Below are 13,532 nucleotides of genomic sequence, written 5' to 3'. Positions count from 1 at the left end.
CCTTCCCAGAAAAAGACAGTGAAACAGGTGCCGTTTACACTCCAGGACACAGGTGTTTCTCATGGAGAAGGCCACAGGTTTTATGCTCTTCAGAGACCAGGCTAGAATGGTGGTTCCCTCTAGAAAACACCCCCCCACCCCCCCCACCCCCACCCCATCCCCACACCCCCACCCCCCCCCACACACACCCCGGCTTTGGCCAGAGCAAGAGGGAAGGGGTGGAGATAACTTTCAATGTCCTTCCTGCTGTCATTCAGCCTCCTTCTGCTTCTTTCCAAGTAGAAGTCCAAATCCACTGTGACCTGGCAGGAACCTCACGAGCGGGTGTTTCTGCAGAGCTGCACACATAACACAAGACATAAGACAAGGAAACTAATGGGAAGCTGGCAAGGCATTGGAACCTCCAGGATTACATGGTGCTTGGAGCAAATCTTTCACAATTGGTGGAAAAGTTATTCCTTGGAGATGTAGGAGGACTCACATCTGAGTGCATGGAAGTGCCAATCTGGTGTTCCGAAATTAACCCCTGAGGAACTACTATCAAACATCAGACTACATTGGACCAGTTTCTGAATAAAACAAACAAAAAAAAAGGGTGTATTTAAAAAAAAAAAAACAGGGTTGGGTGGTGCTGACACATGCCTTTAGTCCCAGCACTTGGGAGGCAGAGGCAGGCAGATCTCTGTGAGTTCGAGGCCAGCCTGGTCTACAAAGTGAGTTCCAGGATTCCCAGGACTACACACAGAGAAACGCTGTCTCAAAAAATAAAACAATAAAATAGATAGATAGATAGATAGACAGGCAGACAGACAGACAGACAGACAGACAGACAGACAGACAGACAGACAGATAGATAGATAGATAGATAGATAAAACCCATGGTTTGAAGAGATGATTCAGTCTTTAAGAGCACTGGCTGCTCTTCCAGAGGACCTGGGATTAATTCTCGGCACCTACACAGTGGCTTAAAACTGTCTGTAACTCCAACCCTAGGGGATATGATGCCTTTTGACCTCTACAGGCACTGCACACATGTGGTACCCAGACATACATGCAGACAAAACACCCATACATACAAAATGAGGTCATTTTAAAAAATAAGACAAACAAAAACAACAAGAAAAGCAAACAAATTATTGTCGAGCATCTCAGTTCTGCATCCCTCAAGGGGCACGGGATGTGCTTGTCAGTTCTTCACTCGGGAGAGAGGAGGCTCCACTCAGAACTCAGCTGCAGGTATTTGTCTGCTAAGCAAGCCTGAGGGCACTGGTCAGTGAACTGCAGGCTGAGGGGAGCTAGTATACTGTCAATCCCACTGGGCAAGAACAAGACCACTTCCATGTTTTTAAGTCAAATATGAAGCAAGCTTTAATTAAATACTGGCCAGGAAAATGGACTCTGGTCAGGACCATCCCAGATTCCCAGGAAATGGCCCTATTCACATCGTTCAGGGGCTTAAAACTGCAAACCCACAGGGTTACCTTATTTTCTATCAAGTCCAATCAGGGGCAAGCTGACATATTTCCAGCCTATGTACCCCCGCCCACATGTGATTAAGCACATCCTGTGCACATGAGTCAAACAAACTTGTTTAGGGGAGTGAAAACTCAACAATAGCCTCCAGCATTTAACCTTGGTTCTCAAAATATATTTATCTATCCATCTGTCTTCATCCGCAGCTTGGGTGGAGGGACCCAACTATCTATAATATTCCTATTTTGTGAACAATCATCACAGAAACAAAATGGTCCTGGATGGAGTTTAGAAGGAAGCAAGATCAATGCTAAAAAGTAATAGATGCTCCAATTCCTGTTTCCACGATTGCCCCCCACCCCCACTGGGGCCTGCAGCAAGCTTTCTTGGGTGCGTGGAGAGCATTGCTTTTGACAGTGACTCATGAGATGTTTAGGATACAAACAACACAATCCGTTCTGCCAAGGGGAAAGGGAATGTATTAAGCAATACTAAATAGCTTGAGTTTCTGCAGGAGAGCCAGGGCGCCGAATCTCAAAGCTGCATATGCACAGCCTGCAGAGGTGCCCAGCTCCAGCCCAGAATCCTGGCTGAGGAAAGCATGTACGCATGCTCAGTGCCTGTGACCCTGGGACTGGGATCGGGAGCGCTGCCACTGCCCCCTCCCTCCCCTCTCCGCTGCCATTTCCTCTGAAGGCTCCCCAAAAGGCACCTCATACGGTCCCTGTGATCACAGAGCCAAAACCACAAGCCTGTTCCCCGTCACAGAAGACCCAAGATAGGCGTTTTCTAGCGTGAGTTTGGGAATGCCAAAAATGGGCGAATACGAATATCTGCCCCGAAACACCATAGTCTGCCAAAAAGAGAGCATCTTGATAGAGAGTTAATAAAACTAAAACCCAAACAGCCACGTGTGCAGCGACCACTAAGCACTAAACAGACTTTTTATATAGTTGTCTAATAAAAAAATAATTACACGAAAAGCAATATAAGGTTTTTCTGATTGAGATTGTTCGTCCCTAAACATGGTCTATGATTACGTCCGTGAATTCGAACCTTACGTGAGTCCGCATAGCCATTTGGTTATGGGTTAACTGTCTTCAGTTAAAATTAAATGCTGGGGGGTTGTAGCTCAGTCGGTAGAGTGTGCCTGCCGAGCATGCATGAAGTCCTGGTTTCCACCCCAGCTCTGTCCAAACCAGGCATGCTAGAGCATAGAGGATCGGAAACTCAAAATCATCCTCAGCTACGTAGCAGTTAGGTTGCCTTAAGCTACGTGATGCCCCATCTCAAATAAATACATACATACATATATATATATGAAATAAAATTACTAGAATTTTCCAACTTGTGGCTTCATGCTGGTACTCAAGAGATTTTGAACACAGGAGCATTTCAGATTTTAGATTTTTGGATTGGGGGTATCCTTCTGCAACCTGTACTGGCATTTCCCAAAGAGTAATCTCTGGAACACACACTTTCTCTGGATGGCATTAGATATTTCAAAATTAATAATAATAGTAATAAATTCTTTTGACACAGAAAATTTTTGGAAACGCAAAGGAAATAAACTAAACAAATTTTCTTAGAATATTTACTGTGATAACGAACATGAGAACCCACAAGAGAACACAGAGTGTGAATTTTTTGGCCACAGAACTCTTTTCCAACAAGAAATTCAAAGGTCTAGGGAACCAAGGAACACCCTGGAGAATCGAGATCTTTCTCAACCCGTGATATGTTATCCGCATAGATGTTGTCTGCACTGGCCTCCTCGCTAAGCCTGGAAGGGGGCGGGGACAGGACGGGGAGGGGGGGACAGGCAGGGGAACAACATGGACAGATGGACACTACGGATGAGCTTTTGTGGACAGATCAGTCTCCAGAGTTCAGAGCGGAGCTTCCCCTGATGTCCTCCTGCAGAGAGCTCAGGAAAGCTGGTGTTGGGGATTGGTGACTGGCTAGAAATCTTTGCAACCATTCCATTCAGCTGACAAGAAGGTTCAGTTGCCTTGACAACAGCTCCATCGTGTTGAGTTGAGCCATCATCACTTCAGTTTATATAACATGTTTTGAGATCTGTAGGTGTGAGACAGACAATCCTGAAGAGCTCCTAGGTACAGGTAAAATCCTGAAAACTCTAAGACCAGCTAGAACCTTCAAGTGATGGTGGCCCCTGATTTACCCCTAGGTTCCGATAGAATAAAGGTAAAAACGGACTGACAACACTGCCTTCCCTCATCTGTATTACTACACAACAGATGCAGCAAGTTGAAGGCAGAGGCCAGGTGACCCCTCCTACTCTAACTGGAAAAGACCCAGCAAGTCTCTCAGGGAAGCTTGCATCTCCTGTCCACTAGCAACAGGCAGTCTCCCAGCTTTTATTTACTTATTTTTATAGGATCTTTGTCTTCACGTATTTATATGCATCACATGCAAGCCCAGAGCGCGTGCAGGCCCAAAGAGAGCATCAGGTCCCCTGGATCCCCAGTTACAGTTATGAGTTACCTCTGGGTGCTGGGACTCCAACCTCAGTCCTCAAGAACAGAACCACCAGTGTTCTTAACCACCGAGCCACACTAAAGCGGCAGTCTCTTGAGCTCGTCAAACCACAGTCTATGCAAAAAGCCAGGGTGTGGCTGGTTGGTGCTGTGCTGCCATGCTCAGATCCTAGATTTCTCTCAGAAAAGCTAGGAAGCAGTGAAGATCATTTTGACAAACACACAGCCTCCTCTCGTGCACATGCACACCTGTTTTCTCTACTAACCCTGCTGCTTCAGTCACTCATGCCCCAGGGAAGCAGTTGTAAGAACTAGCAGATGCAGATAAGGCAGCCAAGGGCATTCCATCCCTTCAGTTTACAAAGTCTGCAGAAAATGACCCAAATGGGGCAGGGCTGTTTTATGAACTGTGACCTCAAGCTGCTCATCGAGAATGCAGTCACTATCAAAATGGTCTTTTCAAGTTTCCATTTTGAATGATGAACACACTTGAGGCCAGTTATGCTTAAACCAACCACATTTACATTACAAACTTCTTGGCAAAACAGTTTCTATTTCATAATATTACTTTGCTGTTTCCATTTTGTAAGCGGAGAAATTCAGGCACAAGAGTCTTGACCGAGATTGCTGTAAAATAAGACAGAACAAAGAAGAGTGCTCTCCACTGCAAATGGCAGAATCAAAAGTGGGCCTAGCCAAACGAAGGCAACAGTGTGGATTGCTTTTTAATTTAAAAAAATACATGGAGCTTCTTTCTTTCTTTCTTTCTTTCTTTCTTTCTTTCTTTCTTTCTTTCTTTCTTTCTCTCTTTCTTTTAAAAAGTAGTTATATGAGTTTCATTCTCAGCTCTGCAGCATACCACACTTGGGGCCTGTCCTCCCTCTCTGCCCTCCCCCATCATGAGGACTAACAGATACCCCAGGGACCAGCCTTCTTCTCTTATCCCAACCCTGTGTGTAACCCCCAGAGGCACGGTCTACCTGGAAAGCTGCTGCCTTGCTGGCCCAGGGAATGAAACAGGCTATCTTCACTTTCCTCTCTGTCCATTGTAAATTCCGCAGACTCATACTCAGTCCTGTGGCAGGCCACTTGCCGGGACCTATCCTCCTCTCGGCCTCCACTCTCTGGGGACACCGTCAAAGTTTCTGGCATACCCAGTTTTCCTCTCCCTATGGACTTTCTCAGCCTAGGCATCCCCACCCCATACCTTTTTAGCCCATCCCCTGCTGAACTAGAGCAAGTGGATACAAACAGGAAAGGAAGAAAACAAAGTATCTTTATTTGCAAGTGATATGATTTTATACATAATGACCTTAAAATCTCCACCAGAAAACTCCTACAGTTGGTAAACACTCTGCAAAATAGCAGGATACAAAGTTAACATACACACACACACACCAAACCAAAAAAGAAAAACAAAAAAGAAACAGCAGTCTTCCTATGTACAAGTGACAAGCAGACTGAGGAAGGAATCAAGGAAACAACACCTTCCACAATAGCACCAAATAATATACTATATCTTGGGGCAACTCTAACCAAGCAAGTGAAAGATTCACATGATCAAAGCCTTAAGACATTGAAGAATTGAAGATATCAGAAAATGGAAATATCTCCTATGCTCATGGATGGGTGGGATTAATATAGTTAAAGTAGCCATCCTACCAAAAACAATCTACAGATTCAGTGCAATCCCCACCAAAATCCCAACACAATTCTTCACAGAAATTTAAAGGACAATTTTCAGCTTCATGTGGAAACACAAAAAAACTCAGGATAGCTAAAAAATGATCAAAGAACACCATACCCAATCTCAAATATAATACAGAGCTGTAGTAATAAAAACAGTATGGTATTGGCACAAAAATAGACATGTTAGTCAAAGTAATAGAATTGGAGGCCCAGACGTAAGTCCACAGACATATGGACACCCGTTTTTTGATAACTTGTGCAGATGCTCTTGACCACTACATGGCATCTCAAGTCCTGGAAGTGTGGAGTTTCTAATGTGTCTCTTTCATCTTAATCTTTTCAGATGACTTTGCCTGGTGAGATGTAGAGGAGGTTTGCTGCGGGAGCTCCTTCTGCTCCTTCAGCCAATAGCCTTTAAGATACCAGCCTACTTGGGCATGGTCTCGTTTGCTTTAAAAAGCAGCAGTAGCCGTGTGCTAGCTCTCTTGCTTCCAGCTCCACTTCTAGACTCCTTTCCTGATCGTGCAGAGGGCTGCTGTCTGGGATGGTGATCTGTAAGTTTTTCCCTTTAAATAAATAACCATTCTATTAATCATAATTCCAAACTGGTGTGAGATTATTTGTGAATTACGTCTTCAGAGGTTGACCTTGGGGAATAGAGTCTGGTGTCATCAATGTCATCATTAAAAACAGAAAAATGGGGCTGGAGAGATGGCTCGGATGGTAAACTGTCTGATGCCTAAGTGTAAAGGCCTGAATTCAACCCCCAGCACCCATGTAAAGCCCACCTCTGTAACCCAGCACTGGGAAGGTAGAGGACAGTAGGAGCCCTAGACCTCATTTCCCATCCAGCCTAACTGAATTAATGAGTTCCAGGTTCATTGAGACATCTTGTCTCAAAAACTAAAGTGGAGAGCAATACGGGGGGACACTCTGTGTTGCCATCTGGCCTCCACCTGGGTATGTGCCTATACGTACACATCCACACAAACACATATGTAACTGGAGGTCTCTTTCCCACCCACCAGTTCCCAAATAACCACTCTGAGGCTTAAGATTAATTACAAACTGTTTGGTGTATTAGTTCAGGATTATTATTAACTGTCTCTTACAACTTAAATTAACTCATTTTTATGATTCTGTATTTTACCACAAGGCTCAAGGTTTGTTACCTCACATCTTGCTTCTCCTGCAGCTGCTTGACATCTCCCTCAAATCCGCCTTCTTTCTCCCTGTATTCAGTTTGGTTTCCCCACCTAGCTATATTCTGCTCTGCCATGGGCCAAAGCAGTTTCTTTATTAACCCATGGTAATAAAACATATTCATAGCACATAGAAGGGCATTCAACGTCACATATACATGCAGCACACACACACACACACACACACACACACACACACACACACACACACGTTCTTCTAAATAGATGGCTCGTGAATGAGGGTAGTATGGTTATATAATAGATACCCAAAGGTTGATAATCCAGAAAGAGTGAAGAATAAAAATCACAAAATAGAAAGTGCTTTATTTCTGAGTGGTCTGACAGTGTTCATTCCCTGGAGTCGCCGGCTTGGGCGTGTGAGCTCAGGAAAAGTCCCAGGCAGAGAAGGGAGGGGAAGCATACAGAAGGGCAAGGACACTGGGGTGTGCAGGCGAATATAGAGCTGAGACTCAGGAAGCCACTCAGTGACACAACTGTCCGAGACCCCTGCTGTAATAAACTGGAGTGACAGTGTTTAGAAAAAGTGTAGCTTAATTACTCCCAAGATTACTCAAAATGGAGAACTAAATTCAGGCAATAATTTCAATACAAAACCAATGCTTGAGACAGGTGTGACAACACACATCTGTAGTCTTAGAACTCTGGAAGCTGGGACAGGAGGAGCCTGAGTCTCGGGACAGCTTGGAGACCTGTTTAAAAGGAAGACCCTGTCTAGAAGAAAAAAGAAAAACTGCGTTTCCACTTAGTGTGTGGGTTCCTCTGCCTGGATAGGTTCCTTGGCCCACTGGGAACTAGTGAAAACCAGATGGGTCATTCTCTCTTGGGTCCAAACGTCAGGGTGCTGCTCTGTAACCAGGAGGCCACAGTGACATCTGGAAGCCTCTGCCCTGGGAAACCCCACACCTCAGTGAGGTGGGAGGAAGCATCCTAACCTGCGCGGCTTTGCACTGCCCATTTCTCTTGCTTTCCTGCCCAGGTGACCCGCTGCGGCTTTTTCATTATCATCTATGCATCTGCTTCTCAAGGTGTCCCCAACCATCTGCCCACGTCAAATGGTCCCTTTGAGACACGTACCTTCTTCACTCACTGTATTCATGGCCCTCCTTCGTGGGGAAGTTACTCAGGCAGCGTGACCCAACTTACCCTTCTCCCTACTGGAAGGGTCATTCGTTCTCACCACGTCAGGCAGGCAAAGGGCCTCCATTCACTAGCCCCACCCCGTCAGGAATTTTTCCAGTTTTCTTGAGTTTGTGGTTGGTGGTAGACTCTATCCAAAGATGATACCCCATACACCATTTGCTTGACCCCACACACACGACTTCCCAGGAGTCATGAAGTCAGGAAAGAGACCCAGAGTCTTAGAGCTCCACTGGTTCATGCACATTTGCCCACACCAGATGGCCTCAAAGAGGAGTCACCAGACAGTAGGGTCCCATTGATCCAGGGAGATGTCCCCTGAAGTGGGACGTCCTGCACTGCTCTTCCTCCTAGCTGCATCTTAACAAGTGCAGAGCCATGCAGACTCTCTGAGGCATCTCTCCTTCTCCTCAACCTCTCTCCTCCCTCCCTCTCCGCAACCTCTTCTGTGTTGGAAAATACAGACAAACAGAAGGGAAGACTGTGGAACCAGAGCTGGACAGACTATTAATATTTGCTCTGTAAAAAGAAGTCCACGGTAAAATCTATTTGAAAAATACTGGATTGAAAAGTAAATTACTTTCTAAAGCTTATAAGATGCTAATTCTTTATTTTACAATTTTATTTTTATTTACCTATGTGTGTGTTTGTCTGTTTATATGGGTACAGTGCCTAACAAAGCCAGAAGGAGGCACTGGATCCCAGCAATGCAAGGTGGGTGCTAGGAACTGTACCAGGTCCTCAGAAAGAAGAATCAGGTGCTCTCAGCCACTGAGCCACCCCAGGCTAATACTTTAAATATCCTAGAAAAGAAGCAAGAACATTGCCCTTTTAACCTTATTTGGCTGTTGGAGTCTCAGTGAGTTCACAGTCTAAGAATTTACTTTGAATTTGGAAATGAGTATCATGAAATCCAAACAGCTATAAGGTAATCAAAGTTATAAACATTTCAATTCTCAGATAGTTTATCTTTTTTTGACTCATCAAGGACTCAAAACCCTTCCCAATATACACTGGTATGTAAATTCACATTAATTATACTGTGGGTTTTAGTACAGAATTAATTCTATGATTTCTATATGAATTGCTGCCAAGAATCATGCCAATCAATTCAATATAGAATGGAAGTATGAAAAAAGACGTTAAAGCACACTAGTGTATATATAAAAATATAAGGCACATTTTAAAACAAAAATCTAACTCCTTTGACAGGTTTTTGTTTCTATTTTTCTGTTAAGTTTCATATTATGGGAAATGCTCTCAGTTATACCTTTTTTTTCAAGAATCAATAACTATAATAAAGCAAACAATCAACATGGAGATGCTTATACAAGTTACTTAATCAAACTAGTTTTTAAAGACACTAGAAAAGCAGAGAAATTTCAGTCAGGAATTGCAAACATTGTATCTAGTTTACCATATACGGGAGTCACAGAACATGGAGTCATCTGGAAGCTTCATGGCTAGTGGCTAACGTTCACAGAGCTGGGAGAGTATGCACACTACCTGAGGAGAAGAGTAATAATCAGCCTCACCCGCTGTGAACACTGAAAGCTCCAGCAGTGATTGACATAACAAGATAAGCCCGCTGGCACATTAGTGGCAGAAACGAGATAGGAGTTACCAACCACTTTCTGACTGGATCTAAGGCGTACTCCATGAGACAGAAACCATACTAGTACAGGGCCAAGAACTTGTGGTTCAGTAAGTCATAGGCCCTAGAGAAGAACCTAATACTACTCTTCTGCCAAATGGGAACAGGATTAAAATGACTCCTAATGACTTCTTACTATACTCTTGGATTAAAGCATCTCTCAATCCCTATCAGAGAAGCCTCTTCTTGTACCAGATGGTAAGTAACACAAAACCCTGATCTGGTCAATGTGTGCAGAATAAGGATGGGGCATGCACATCACAGCTCACATCCCTCCAACCAAAGCTCAGAGATCTTCAAGCGAGAGTGTTCTCTCAACACTCGGGGCAGCTGCACATACGAACTCAGAGCAACTATGGTAGCATTCATGAGACCTGTGAAAACTCAAGCCAGACAAACACCCAGCACAGAGGGGGGAGAGTGAGAATCCCACCACTAGCTGAGGAGTTCCTGGCTTATGATAGCTGCTGGGAGGGAGAGAGAGAGAGAGAGAGAGAGAGAGAGAGCGAGAGAGAGATTTCTTTAATAATGTAACCCCTTGTATGTTGATCACTCTGGGACAGGCCCCACTCCCAAAGAAGTCTGGCCACAGAAGCTATATTTGATAGGGAAGGAGGAGGAGGAGGAAGCATAGAACTCTTAAGTCAGGTGAGGGTGTCCATGGGAAGAGTTGAGTTTGCGTGAATGTAATCAAAATATGTTGTATTTGATTCTCAAAGAATTTAATTTGAGAATTAATTAATTAAATTTGAGAATTTAATTCTCAAAGAATTAATACAAATATTTTTTAAAATCTCATGGTACATATTTGCTATACATGGTACTGTGTTGTATAAAGACACTTTCATATAAACACATGTTATGTGTTAAACATAGCTCCCACACCTCTCTGTCTTCTGATTTCTCTCATCTCTTCCTCCTTCCTTTGTTCCCATGGACAATTTTACTCTTCCTCACATGTAATATATATGCTTATATGTCTATATGAAAGGTGGGAACCATGCAAAAGAGAAAACACATGATATTGTCTTTTCTGACACTGGCTGAGAATCATTACCTCCACTTACCCTGTCCGTTTTTTAAAGGATCTTTTCACAAGATACTTTTTAAAGTTACTGAATCAAGGTTACATTCTAGAAATCCCAAATATACTTGCAGAGAATGAATGAGAAAGAAACTGTAACATGTCCATTGTTTAAAAGGGCTGTCGTGGCTTGGGTGACCACATCTTTAATCTCAGCACTTGGGGATAGAGGCGGGCAGATCTCTGTGTTCATGGCCTACAAATCAGTTCTAGAACGGCCAGGACTACACAAAGAAACCTTGTCTTGGAAAACAAAAACAAACAAAAAGTGAAACTCTGTTTATAGAAAAGGGAAAGAAAAGAAATTCTAGATGTTGAAAAGCACACTTTTTTTTTTCTTGTGACATTCTCGGTGTGCAGGTGAGATTCTGTCCCTCATCTAATTAAGGTTCCGCAGTGACACTGTTGTTTCCCTTGGGTCTCATACACCACATTATGACCTGGCCGGCCGTTAGTGATCATGTAATGCTCTCCTGACAATTCCCTTACAATCTCCCTTCCCCCAGACCTCTTCCCCTGCTCCTGTGCTTGGAGATCTGAGCAAAGGGCAAGCTACCAGCACCCTGACCACCAAGCGCTCAGTCCCTTAAGAGGAGCAGAAGAAAATCCTCTCATTATTAATAAGAGCCCTACCCGTGCCCACCCAGAAGCTACCGTACCAGAAACGAACACCAGAAACCAAGTACAGATATTTAATTTGTGTTGCATCGTAGGAGTGCAAGTGGCCTGTCTTTACAGCTCTGTTTCTTCATCAGCACACCAAACTCTCACTATGGCTTCACTGATGGTGGAATAAAAAGGCCAGGCTAACCATGCATGCCTAGAATCCCAGCACTCGGTAGGCTGAGGCAAAAGGATCATGACTGAATTTGGGTTACATGGTGACCATGTAAAGCCAGTCCGGAATATGTGAGACTAGAACCCAGAACTGCAAGGGTTAAAGAGGTGGCTCAGTGATGGAGTACTTACTTAGCATGAACAAAACCCAGGGTTCTACCTCCAGGAACACCAAAAATGTGGGGGTGAGGGGAAGAGTAGGAAGCTATGTGGCCCTGTCCACTTTACTTGCCTTTATGTGGGGTACAGTGCTTCCTCCATCCTACAAATGGGGGATTTGGAGCTCTGCTTTCATTGGGAACTTAACTCTCCTCTCGTTTCTGGAGTCAATCAGGAATTACATAAACAGAGTTGTCTGGCAAAAGAGCCCACTCTCCTCCCCCCTTTCTCCTCCTCACCAGGCTTACACAGAGAAGGAAGCGCAGCTTTGCTGACCCTGTCAGGGGCAAGATGCCCTGGAACAAGTGAACCAGCAACTCTTGGGAATACTCTAGAAAAGCAAACTGTGGAGTACACTGGGTGTGTCAAGCAGGCAGGCAGGTCCCCCACCCCACCCCCATCTTCCCCCACCCCTGTTGCTCAGCACTGGGATCCTTCTCCACTTTAGAACTACACTGGCAGACACCTGCTTCCCGGTCCCGGCTGTGGCCCTTCCCCTCCCCCAGCTGCTCCACGCACCTTGGCCCAGAAGACACAGAAGCATCCTGCTCATGTTGTGGTTCTAAATATTCTCCTCAAGCTTTGATAGTCCGTGCTGCTAGAGCTCCAGGTGTAGGGGTGGGGCTTAGCGATGACCTAGTCCTGATACAGCAAATTCACGCTGCTAATGGGATCAGGGCCCATACAGGGGTGAAGCCAGCCATGTGTGAGGCCCCGTGGTAAAGTCCCTTTGATCTGAGTCCAACATTCCCACTTCACAGACAGAAAACCTTAAGTTCATAAGAAGCAAAGTCATCTGTTGGGTGGGATGAGAGCTCCATTTTGTTCATTTCTATTCAAACACCACCTCCCCCGCACCCCCCCCCCCAAAAAAAAGCAGGTAGGGAAATGTAGTTTGTTTCAAATCTACACTTCTATTCCTGGGAAGCAAATAAGCCTTTGTTAGGACATTAGAGTATCTGTCTTGGCTCTGTGCCCTTCCAAGTCTTGCTCCACCATGTGGGCTGTGGCCAAAGTCACATTCGTTCTCAGGAATGTTCTGTCCAGGGAGGATTCCTGGGAGGTGATCTGTGGTCAGCAAGAAAGCCCTTTTGATCCCAGCCTCAAGAATGCGGGCCGAGTTCAGGATCCCTCTCTCCATAAATTAGAGTCCTCTGGGGAGCTGTGGGTGTGGCTTTTGGTGCAGGTGCGGCCTCTAGCCGGCCTCAGGGGGCACTCCCTCACTTTGAAAGTCTTCTGCTAGCTGCTGGAGTTGGGATGGTAAACCCATAAGACCGCACTCACACACAAAGTCTTGCCGACTTCCCCGGGCATCTGTTTTGCTCATTCTAGCCGCCAGGTGTGGGTGCCTGTCTGCCTGGCTTCTGTTAGCTCTCTCATGTCTAACTGTTAACCCTGAGTTGGACTCAGCTTGTGAACATGGGCCAAAGAGTTTTCTGGGTACACTGTTTTTAACACATCCAAAAATCCAGAAGGAAGCAGCTACCGAAGTAGCCGAAGCCTTGGAAATAAAACAAGACAGTGCGGCTTCAGGTCCTGGATCCACAGAGCTACTGCAGAGGGGCCGGGGAATTTCGAAGCCTCCCTGCAGAGGGGCCTGTGTGCCTCTGGGAAGGCAGCCCTTCCCTTAAGTGGCCACAGACACCCTGCTCAAACCAGCCATGAGATCAGCAGGGTGTACCTGCCAGAAGGACTTGGGCCCCTGTCCAGTTTTGATGGCTAAGACACTCCGGGATACTGTGAAGTCTTTGAATGAGTCATGGCCTGTGGTTCTT

At 45.1% G+C, this 13,532-nt stretch overlaps 1 long non-coding RNA gene across 1 annotated transcript; it reads right to left on the bottom strand.

The window, feature by feature from the left end:
- Positions 1-203: 203 nt before the first annotated feature.
- On the bottom strand, positions 204-12,368 carry LOC148120119 (uncharacterized). Its single transcript, XR_015734619.1, has 3 exons — positions 12,277-12,368; positions 9,441-9,529; positions 204-338 (listed from the first exon to the last, which is right to left on the bottom strand). It is a non-coding gene; the product is annotated as an uncharacterized LOC148120119 (long non-coding RNA).
- Between the last annotated feature and the right edge of the window lie 1,164 nt (positions 12,369-13,532).

Source organism: Myodes glareolus, chromosome 12 (genome assembly GCF_982192425.1).
Source record: "Myodes glareolus chromosome 12, mMyoGla1.1, whole genome shotgun sequence".
Lineage (NCBI taxonomy): Eukaryota > Metazoa > Chordata > Mammalia > Rodentia > Cricetidae > Myodes > Myodes glareolus.
The sequence above is the reverse complement of the archived record's forward strand: the minus strand, read 5'-3'. Positions and strand labels throughout refer to the sequence as shown.